The 12,275-nt window shown below is 33.9% G+C and overlaps 1 long non-coding RNA gene across 1 annotated transcript; it reads right to left on the bottom strand.

Moving 5' to 3' along the window:
• Positions 1–4,959: 4,959 nt before the first annotated feature.
• Positions 4,960–6,084, bottom strand: LOC125692600 (uncharacterized). The gene is made up of 2 exons (XR_007376778.1): positions 6,048–6,084; positions 4,960–5,079 (listed from the first exon to the last, which is right to left on the bottom strand). It is a non-coding gene; the product is annotated as an uncharacterized LOC125692600 (long non-coding RNA).
• Positions 6,085–12,275: the final 6,191 nt, after the last annotated feature.

Below are 12,275 nucleotides of genomic sequence, written 5' to 3'. Positions count from 1 at the left end.
AGAGGGTAATAAAAGTTGAACATTCTCACCAATATTCTGTTACATTTTGTTGCCACCTGACAGACGGCAGCAGAGGGGCACTCTGACAAAATGGCTTCTCACTTCGTGTGGAAAAAATGGCACCTACTGATATTCACTGATGCTTGCTGAAAGTTTATGGAGACTTAAAAGTGGATGTCAGTACAGTGAGGCTCTGTGTGGTGCATTTCAGCAGTGGCAACAGTGACATTGAAGACAAGTCAAGCTCCAGACAGTGATGCAGGGCTGTCATACAATGAAATGAAGTGTCTCAGTCAGCTCATCCATGCAAGTTGACTAATCGTCGTGACTGCTGAAAAATAGTGTTTTCAAGCTAAGAATTTGCTCTGTCTGTGTTATTATGCTCCTTATGTCTGTTGCAGTTTCAGTTAGCAGGCATATTACTTTCCAAGGTAGCATTACTTAAAGAGCAAACTACTATTTTTACAAACTATTTATACAAACTATTATTTATTATATTTATTATATTTATTTATTATATTTATTATATTTATTATATTTATTATATTTATACTATTTATACAAACTATTAATTTTGCATAGGATTATTTAAATTTTAGAAATATATTTTTCCATGTATCAAATTCTTTGTCCATTTGTATGTGAATAAGTTTTAAAGGACATGTTTATGAAGACAGTAATTTTTCTTTTCTTGAAAATTTTAGAATTTTACTTTGAAGATTTATTTTATATTTCATTATTTATTTTAAGTATGGTGATGTTCACATGCATTCTTTGACTCAGGGCAAAATATATAAAATATATAAATTTATATTTTTACCTTCCTTGGAGAACTCTTAGCATCTAACAGTCTACAAACTGAGCAATTGAATAGTGTTACAGCAGGTTTTGTGCCTACCAAACTCTTCTTAATGTTCAAGGTCTACTTCCTTCTTTCTCTGAAGGCTGATTATTTCATTTATTTTGTTTTTGTTTGTTGTTGTTGCTGTTTATTTTTTATTCTGTCTTTTTTCTAAATCCAAGCCATTATTATAATGTAGAATTTAAAGCAGGATTGCACTGGGTCACACAATAACAACTTAATATGGCAAGCTACTACCCTCCTCCCGTTAGTAATGAATGATAATGAACTCAATAAGTGACACACCTTACTACACTGCAACTTTCAGAAAAATGCTCCCTTTGTCCTTAACTATATGAAACAGTGCGATTACACTTTGAATACCCTTTCTTGTATATATTTGGTATATATTTATATATTTTTTATTTATTTATTTATTCTTTGATACTTGACGTATGCTTGCAACAAAATTAGTTTGTGCTCTTTCTGTAAATGACAGATGTGCTAGATTTTAATTTTTTCCTTCTATTGTTTTCTTTATCATCATATACAGTGCGTTTTCTTTACCATATTACTATTTTTTACACTTCTGATAAGTTAAACATTTTGATCTCTTTCAATTTTTTAATCTCTTACTTTTTTTTCATCAGGTAAGTCACTCTTGGTGGGTATTTAATTTTCCTGCCTTTCAAAATACTGAAAAATCAATATTTCCTTTCCACCTCTTGACTGCTGACTGCCACAGAACTCTGCTTAAATCATAGTTCTTACCTTTTGATTCTGAATTAATAAATATCTTAAAAAAAAGTCTGTCAATTTATTATTAATCTTTTTAATATATTTTGAAAAAGAAAACCAAATAGCATTCATCTTAATGAAACCATCAAGTATTTTTCTTATATCTATACTTACCACTACAAACCTAACCAAACTTAAGCTTTGGTGAGATGTATTTTCTTCAGACTTGTTAGCTGTAAATTTATGATCTTTTTTTCTGTTATTCTGTATTAACATAATCTGAAAAAAAAAAAAAGAGAATGCCTTGACTTTTTCCGTTTTTTCGAGATGAGTTTTTGAAACTGATCATACAGCAACAGTATGAAATGTTTGTTTTCTTAAAACTAAGTATATGAACAGGAACAGCTAGATCACCTTGCTCAAAGAACTATCCAGCCTTGAATGTTTCCACCAATGGAGCATCCACTACCTGTCTGGGAACCTGTTCCAGTGTATCACTGTGCTTATTGTGAAAAAATGTTTCCTTTGAATTAAGTCTAAATCTCTCCTCTTTTACTTTGAAACCATTTCCCCTTGTCTTATCATAATAGACCCCGCTGAAGAGTCTGTCCCCTTGTTCTTTATTGCCCCTCTTTAGGTATTGAAATGTCATTATCCTTGGTGCCACTGGTGCCCAGTGCCTTTGCTTCTGCAGGCTGAACAGCCCCAGCTCTATCAGCCTGTCCTCACAAGTGAGGTGTTCCATCCTTTGGACTGATTTTGTGTCCTTCTCTGGGCACAAGAGCTTTTACTGGACCATGTCTCTACTGAGGACACCATCTTGATGCAGTACTCCAGGTGAGGTCTTACCAGAGAAGAGTGGAGGGGCAGAATTGTCTGCCTTGCCCTGCTGGCAACTCTTTTTTTTTTTTTTTAATGCAATCCAGGATACAGTTGGTTTTCTGGACTGCAAGGCTTCATTTCTAATTCACATCCATTTTGCCATTCACCAGTATTCATCTTTTTCAGCAGGGCTGTGCTTAATCCTTTTGTTTCCCAACTTGCGAGACTCTCTGGCTTTTACCTCTATTAGTAAGAAGGGGAAAAAGTTAGGTGATTTTTCATAGCTAAATTATTCACGATCAGCTTGAAGACCTCCGACTTCAACAATTTGTAGTCTTACAATAAGAAATGACAAAAGCCAAGTAGAGTGATGTAAGGACCTGTTTAGAGATATTTTCTTCTTTTCTTTTTTATTTAAACTGTTTATAAAAATAAACTACTTTTTTGGAGTGTTGTTCTTGGATCAGACTAATTCTCTGTAGGGAAGAAGCTAACCAAGACCTTTTACTTTTATAGAAAGCAGGTAAACTTTTATTCAGGTGATGAGATCTGTAGTGTTAAAAAGCTTTGTTTTTTGAAAGGAGAATCAATTTAATTTGAGAGTAGTGGCAAACAAGCTGAAACAAATAAAGATCTGTGAAAATTACCTGGACTAAAACTGACTTGGAATAAATAAGCATACCTAGAATAGTGTTTTTGTAAACAGTGGTAAATTTTCTTCTTTAAGTATCAGCAGCCATAAAGGAGAAAAATAAAAAGGCTTCTGTAAAATATGTCCCTTTATGCATTGTTACATGACGTATAACAGATATGAATGGCTACAGCATTCAGCAAACTTTTTCATGGGAGATTTTTACTCACATTCTACTTAAATGCCAAGTGTGTACATGTTATTTCCTAATTAGTGAGATAAAGCTTAAATCTTTGAGGGGTAAGGATGTTGATAATAATGAAATAAAATTCTGAACAAACGTATAAATATGTATCTGTATATAATAGATTCAGACTCTACCTTTTTGCCTAGAAATGTTTATACACAGAAAAGTGTAATTTATTATAACTATTCATTGACCACTAGGGCAATAGGCATTCTCTTCACTAGTTATATTGCCATTAAACATTAATTTATTTACATTAAATTTACCTTTTCTTTTTTACCATTTTGTTAATATTAAATTTACCTGAGAAACTCCTGTTTTTCCATTTAATTCTTTCAAAAATAATATAGATCTCCTTAATTGCTAAGATGCCTTGGAAATTGTTTTAAGAAATCATATCTTTTAAACTGGTAATTTTGCAGTAAAACATTTCAACCAAACCAAATTATTCAGTGTCTGAGCACCATTCTTAGTGATCCAATAAAATCCAGACAAAGATTTCTCTACAGACTATGCTTTCAAATATCGTATTTGACAGATTTCAATTTCAAATTTGTCTGAAATGAGAAACTTCACAATTTTTAAGTATAAAACCGTAAAGAAAAGTATTAAATTTTGAGGCCTTCTGACTGTACAACACTCCAGAATAAATTAGGATTGCTGGAATGATGACCAAACATATGATATGCCATATTAATGATATGTAGTATTTTAACTAATAGCATCACATTAGAAGTTAATACTCAGGGCTTTGTTCTTCACCATGTACTCACCTCTCTGTCCTTGACCGCCTTCTCTGTGCCTACTGTCATCATATTATTAAATTTTTCCTCATAAAGGGAAAAATAATTTGTTTTGTTTACTGGGATCTCAAGACTGAAAAATTAAATGTATATGTACAGACAATGCATACTAGCCGTGTTTTCTTGTCTGCATTTTGAGATACAAAATTCTTAGATGTTAAGACATAGATCAACCCCTCCCACTTCCCTTAGATAAAATCTAGTTTTAAAATATTCAAAATTTTAACCTTTTTTAAAGTAGCATTCATCAGTATTCAGTTGTTTGAAGAAAAAACGTATGAGTGAAATTAACAGGAAAAAAATAGTACCATCAGAAAACACAATATAAAATACAATTTCTTGATGATATAGAATACAGTACACACACAAAACTAGATAAAGATCTTTGTGTAATTGCCTTACCATTTTCAATACAGAAGCATATCAATTTTGTATTTAGGATTTTTGAAGAGCAGAACTCAAATGAAATTTGGAGAGTCAGACTTACAAAACGTTGCTGGATAGGGCTCTATTTAAACATAGTGGATTGTAATTTAACATATTTAAAATGAGAAAACTTTCTGAAAAAATATATAAAAAGAAGAACTAATAACATAAGAAGTATTCTTTGTTTTGTGAATTGATTTTAAAAAATTATTCTGACTGAAAAAGTTTGTTAAATGCCACAGATGCTGCTTCTTTAACATACTATGCCTCCATTTTGTAGTTCATGAGTACAGCATAGAGTCATTGTATTTTTCAAATGCTCTCAGAGTAATGGTGCACTAGCTTTACTATAACAGATGGTCTTCAGCTGTAGTTTCCCACTTTGTGGAACTGGTACCACACATGTGAAGGTTTGCCTTGATCAAGTCCTTCTAGCATTTTACTGGTGTACCTGTCAGTCATCCATGGTGCTTTTAATGGGGATACAAAACAGCTTAAGGCATTCATGTTGTTCATCATCTGTACCAGATGTCCAGAGCAATAAAGCCGAGACTGCAGGAATACTGTAACACTGAAAATTTGATACTGATGTAAGATAACAGTACCCCAAATTGAAAAATAATTCAGAGACTAAAGCTATTAGATAAATCATCAGCCACTTTCTCTTTTTCTCAACAAGACAAATTTAACATTTTAAATTAAGAATTCATATAAATATATCCATACTTAATTATTTTGATTTTGAGAAATTGAATTATTTGTATAATATTAGATATTCCACACACACTTTTATTCAAATATTTATTTCTAGCAATAATAAGATGCAACATATATTTGATGCAGTTAATGCAACTGTAAGAGTATTCACTGATAAACGTATTGACTTTGTTTTATATAGTAGCCTATATTTTAAATGTTTTTAACAATACTCCCATTTTCCTGAATGACACAGATTAAAAAATTTGTATTTCAATATTCCTATTCAAAACTGATATTATAATTCCAATTTTCTTCTACTTCAACTGTTAGGCAGTTGTGCTAGCAATAGTGCATTATCCTATTGATTTATTATCTCTGTCTTGGGAATTTTAAGGGCTTAAAACCTTGATGTAGTTGGAAAAAAGGCAATACCTAATGTGATTTAATAAATGGATAAAACAGATTTCTGCATGTGACCATGTGTTCTGCACAAGCAGAGCGGGAGAAGTCTTTCCAGACCTCAATAAGGAAAGCATAACAGTAACTAACATAAGCAAGTTGTTTTAATGGGATTATAATTGGAATGAAAATAAAGATTCAAAACATTTCTGGTAAGGAGATAGCAATATGTCTTAGTGAGCAATACTTTAGGCTGTTTTAAAATTTTTGAAAATAAAAGTTTAAAATTATTCTATCAGAACAGAAAAATAATCCTGCTATTTCTCTTCCTCATTTCTCTATACACCTAGATTCATTCTGGACTTAGACATTAACAACTCCATCTTGACTCCTACAGAAACACTTAATTATTACTTATAATACTTAATTAAAAATACTTACCGAATTTGCCTTCTAGCCATTAAGGTCCCCTTAATGCACATCATACTCGATAATATCTTCTGAAATTTCTTGGGAACATGTACAGCTGTTGTTTCATGATTCAGGGACACTGTTTTTAGACTCTGGTATTGGAAGACAGAGGGAAGTGTTCACAAAATGAAGCAAACTGCAGGACCACCTTCTAATCACTTTTATAATTCTGTTACAAATTTAACCATAAAGCATGCTTTTTTTTTTTTTTTTTTTTTTTTTTTTTTTTTTTTTTTTTTTTAAGAGGAGAGTGGAAAATTGTGTGTCACAGTTTTTAAACAACGGAAGGCAGACTGCCAGCAAGAACTGTGATTAGAAATGTTTGACAGGCTGTGTGGTAAGGTAATGTTTGCTAAACTGTGCTTGCTTCCCTCAGAGTTATGTCTCAGTAATCATAAAGTGATGATGCAGAGGTGGTTGTGGGGGAGAGAAAAAAAATGGCAAAAAAAGACAGTGGGTTTTAACAACACAAACACTTGTTTCTAGTCCAAAGAACTATAGGAGCTCTTTGAAAATTCAAGTTTATACAGGTTTGGGGGCTTTTTTTTCCTGTAACTGTAAACTTTTGCTCTGTAAACTGTGTAAAGAAGCTGTCAGTAAATTAGCTAAATATTTCAGATGATCTAGCAAAAACACTGCTTTCTCATGATAGCTTACATTTATAGAGAAAACAATAAATAAAATCATTTTTAATATTATTGATCTGTATGTGAGATGAATGAAAACTTTAGTGGCAGACCACTAATACTGGGAAAAGGCAATATAACACACTTCTGTATTTTTATGCTGTGGTACATATGTCACTTTACTTGGAGGTATTACGTTACATAATGCTATTGCATAATACATTTTATTAATATGTTACTATTTAGATTTATTAAAATTATAATCACTTGTTTTCAGTATCTTTCTATAAAGTTCAAGAAGCTTTTGACCCCCTTTACTTCCTAGTCATCAACTAACAGTAGTCACCTGGCAACTATCTTGTCTTCTATTGCAGAGTACGACAGAAAATAACAATTGCCATACTGGGTTTTTGTTATACTTCAGGTATTAAAAATCTCTGCTGTAATGTAGAATAGTAAAGTAAAATATTATGATTAACATTTAAATGATATATTTTAAAGGCATCCACATTGTGATGTGCTAAAACAGTTCTGCACTTATTTATTGCTGTAACATACTCAATTTCTTTTCAGTACTCTTTTGTTTCATCCTAACCAAAGAAGGAGAAAGGTTGTTAACATCCACTGCCTCCCTCATTATTAAGTTATATCTTATTCTTTGAAGGAGAATGATGCGTTCAAGTGGAATCTAAGAGTTTTGGTCAAATATCCAGACAATTTGGTCTAGACTTAGGCAGACTTAAACAACTCATGATGGAAAGACACAACATCCACACTTGGTAGTGGGTTTCCTCTTACACATTAAGGACAATTAAATGTAAATTAAGCTGCTAAAAATTAGAAATCTATTTGAGGTAGAGCTACGTGGCATTAGGAAAGCCAAGGTGTAGGCAGAACTGAACAAGGCGGGGGATGTTAAAACAATAACCAACCCAAGCCATTCTACAGGCTCCTTAGACAGAAGAGGCAGGCCAAGGTGAGTATACCACCTTTGGTAAATAAGAAAGATGACTGGCTTCAACAGATGAGGAGAAGGCTGAGGTACTGAATGAACTCCTTTCCTTGGTCTTCACATGCAGCCAGGATTCTAATATTTCTCAAGTGCCCGAACCCTGCATCCCTAAACCACTAGGTTGGGACTAAGGAATAAATACCCCCCCCACTGTAAGGGCAGATCAGGTATGAGACTGCCTCATGGGACTGAATGCTTAAAAGTCTATGGGGCTGGATGACATGTATCCTTGAATTCTGAAGGAGTTGCCCAGCATGGGTGCTGAGCTGCTCTCCATCAAATTTGAAAAGTTGTGGCTGTCAGATGAGGCTGCAGGTGACTGGAAAAAAGGGTCATGTCACTCCCATTTATAAAAAAAGAGAGCAAGGGGGGAGCAAGGGGGACTGGGAGGAGCAATCCTTCAGAGTAGCCCTGCAGAGAAGGATGTGGGAGTCTTGATGGATGAAAAACGTAACATGAGCCAGCAATGTGCTTTTGCAGCTCAGAAAGCAAATAGTATCCCGAGCTCCATCAGAAGAAGTTTGGCCATCAGGAATGGAGGTGACTGTCCCTCTCTGCTCTTGTGAGGCCCCATCTGGAGTACTGTGTCCAGGTTTGGGGGCCCCAGTACAAGAAAGACATTGAGCTGTTGGAGAGGGTCCAGAGGAGGGCCACAAAGATGATTAGAGGGCTGGAGCGCCTCCCCTATGAAGACAGGCAGAGGGAGCTGGGCTTGTTCAGCCTGGGAAAGAGAAGGTTGCAGAGTGACCTCACTGCAGCCTTTCAGAACCTAAAGGGAGACTACAAACAAGAGAAGAGTCAACTCTTTGAAAGAGTAGATAATGGCAGGACAAGGAGAAATGGTTTGAAGTTGGAGGGACGATTTTCGTTAGATAGCAGGGGAAAGTTCTTTACAGAGAGTGTGGTGAGGTGCCAGCACAGGATGCCCAGAGAGGCTGTGGATGCCCCATCCCTGGAGGTGTTCAAGGTCAGGTTGGGTGGGGCCCTGGGCAACCGCTTAAAGGTGGAAGTTGGCGGCCCTGCATGTGTCATGGGTGTTGGAGCTTGATGATCCTTGAGGTCCCTTCCAACCCAAGCCATTCTATGATTTTGTGTTCTATATTTGCTGACAGAAGAAAGCTGAGTCTAGATTTACAAAGTAAACTGCGTCTGCATGTAAAGTTGGTAGTAAGCCTGTGCATTATATTCAGTCTCAGTAGAGCTTGTTATTTTAAGCTTAGATTTACACCGATCACAATTATACTGTGCTGATGCACCCTGAGGCTTCAAAGTTTCAGACTCTTGTCCTTTTAGAATTCATAGCATAGACTGGTCTCCTGAGAATGTCTTCAAATTAATTGTTAGCATGTATCAGGTTGTTTTGATCAATTTGCCTTCAGATATTGTTAAAATGAGAAGGTTGACTAGCTTTTTGCCAGGTAGGAATATGTCCTCATTTGAAAAATGCCCTGCTTTTTATAGTACTGTTTTGCTGTAGAGAAAAAGAAAAGAAAGAAAGAAAAAGAGAAGATAAATAGTCTTAGATGTGAGTACTTCAATGAGTAGAAACCTAAAAAAAGTTAAGGAAAAACAATGAAATGAAATCAGGAGCTGTAAAAAGTGAACAAAGTTAAAGCCACTAGTTTCACTTTCTTTGGTAACCTGAAATAGACCGCAGTAATTGTCTTTTCATATGAAGTTCTTAAGATAGCTAGTATTGTTTGATATAATTATTAATATATGTGGCAAACACACAAATTCAATTCTACATTAAAGCAGACAAGATGAGAAAGCTATTAAATGAACAACAAAATCTTATATGTGTTTTTCCAGCACTTTTTTCAGTCCCTGAATTTCAAGTTTTGAAAGACAAAGTGAATATCTCTGCAAAACTTCCTCAGGTATTGGCTTGTTTAGATTCTGTATTGAATGGCATGTGTTATCTCTGGGATACTCAATATAAATTTTGTAAGAATTTTATAAACCTCCTTGCTTATATGTTTGTTCAAGGATAAATTGTACAATAAACTGTAATACTTTATGTACATTATACTATTTTTCTCATGACATAAAATACAGTGTTAATTTGATACATAAGGTTTAATAGTATCTTTGTTTTTTAACTTTTCTTTCAACCATTCTTCTAAATATCTTTATCCCTGTCTACAGCATGATGTCACAAGGATCTTTTCTTTCTCCTTGTTTCATCTCAAAGATGCAAAATAATTTAAGAACTTTGATGGAGTGTATAATAAGAAGAAATATGGATAATATATCTCTCATTTAATAACAGTAGTAGATTAACTCATTATCAGAACAGATATGTAATTATTCAATCTAAAATCATAACTTTTATAGAGAATTCAGATTTTATTTAGAGAAAAAAGATTCGATAACAATTCACATGTAAGTAGTAGTTTATCTGTATTTCATTTTGTGGGGAGAGAGGGCACATTTTTAGTGCTTCTGTGTGATATTTAGCAAGACATTCTCCTTTTACCTTGAATAAAATAATACAATAATAAGATGTTAATTTTCAGATAATTGTATTTGTGAATGCTATCATTACATAGCCAAGAATGTTAAATTTTTAGCATTAGAACTGTATTTATGACTTCTAACATTTTTCTTTATCATGTGAAGAAGGAAGAATTGTGGCTCACCAAACATAATAAATGAGTCCTGTCATAAGATTGTGTACAATCCAAACAGCAAGGCAAGACAGGACAGACCTAGGTTAAGGCCTAGACTGAAAGACAAAGGATTAAAAAAATGAGCTTATTAATCATGAGTGACTGTTTTAAAGAGTCAGATTTCTATTTTCACAAGAATAGTTATTAAAAATGATATAACAATACCCTTTAAATATAAACATTAAACTCTGAAAACCTTTCTTAAAAAAATATTTTCTAAATTAAATTTCTATTAACATTAAAACAAGTCAAATTGAATTTTCCCTTTTGTCTCATACTGTCAATTAAATAGCAATTAAACAGCAAATATTTTCATTACTATGCCTGTAATAAAATGTAGTGAGATGTAAGTAGGTTGATAGACAGATCATGCTTCACAGTGGGAAAAATCTGTTTTCAGTGCAGGTAATGTACCACATATTTACAGGAATCATAATACAGATAAATACTTTTAAGATGTACTGAAAAATTCAATATTGTTTTCTGAAGTAATAAAAACAGCAGATCTGCAATTCCTAGATTATGCTGCATTGGCCGTTCCTGTTTCTATTACATCTTTCTTTCTTTCAAAGCAAAATATAAAAGTCTTGGAAATATGAAGTTAAGTTGAATATATCAAAAATCTGAAATTGATCTTTTTTGTAACTAGAAATTATTTATTTTAATATATCAGGTTTATACACTAAGATATATAATCATGAAAAAGTGCATCTTTCCTGTCATAGTTATGCCTCATCTGAGTAATATCATTTTGTTCATAAAAAGATGTCTTTTGCAGGGAGCATGCTGTATGGTGTTTTTGGACTGTGTTTTACTCACCCACGAGCTTAGCCTTGATTGAGCACAATCACTCTTGTTGACATGGACTGGGGCCAGGGAGCATCAGAGGCTAACCAAATTTGTCCATTTTAGGAGAAATGATTTGATTTAACTAGCAGTTGTTACCTTTCTGTTCTTTCTCTTGACAGGCAGATTTAGAGCCTTATAAAATACACAGGCTGGAAGCCAAGCATCACTGAACCACACAGTGTTGGATTACCTGGTGAAACCCTATCAAGACAAATAAATTAGCATTTAATAGTCAAAATGCTCAGCCCATGAATAACTTTAAGGGACAGACATCAGATAAGTATGCTCTTTCCAAAGAAGAATAATAATGTATCTGACCTAAATGCGTACAAATTTCTTTTTCAAAGATATTGACTAGAAGCTAATTAACAAAACATGACTATGATTACCTTTAAACATTTTGAAAGTGTGCACAGTTAAAGCATCAGAATAAAGAACAGAAAAACTCATAGAATATATACATATACAGTATAAAATAGCTTAATACCACAGTAAAATTTCATTTTCATCAAGGTGACGTGAAAGCATGAAGCTGCCTTGAAAGCATTCGGTGGCTGTAAAATTACATGTGTCATGAATGCTACTCCTGTTAACAAAGGCATTGGTCATCTAACTAACTATGCAACCAAAATAATAATCCTTAATATCTTCATAAACTAGCCTAGATGGAATGGAATGGAAAAATAGCCTGAGCTGGAAGGGACCCACGATGAGCATTAAGTCTCACTTGTGACTCCACCCATGACCACCCCATTTACGGCAGAAGAGATGATGAGCACAAAGTGGAACACAGGAAGTTCTATTCTTTGAGCACTAGAATAAGACGCTTAGAGAGAAGTTTTGGAGTTCCCTGGACACTTTCCTGTGCTAACTACTCTGGAGAACTGCTCTTGTAGAAAGAGTTGGACTAGATGATCTCTAGAGATCCCTTCCACCTCCTACGACTCTGATTCTGTGATACTGCAACTTATCTAAGAGCATTATTCAAGTACTTCTTGAAGACTGCCAGTTTTGGTTCCATGATCACTGCCTTGGGGAG

This window comes from Lagopus muta, chromosome 4, assembly GCF_023343835.1.
Source record: "Lagopus muta isolate bLagMut1 chromosome 4, bLagMut1 primary, whole genome shotgun sequence".
NCBI classification, from domain to species: Eukaryota; Metazoa; Chordata; class Aves; order Galliformes; family Phasianidae; genus Lagopus; species Lagopus muta.
This window is presented reverse-complemented; position numbering and strand designations above follow the sequence as displayed.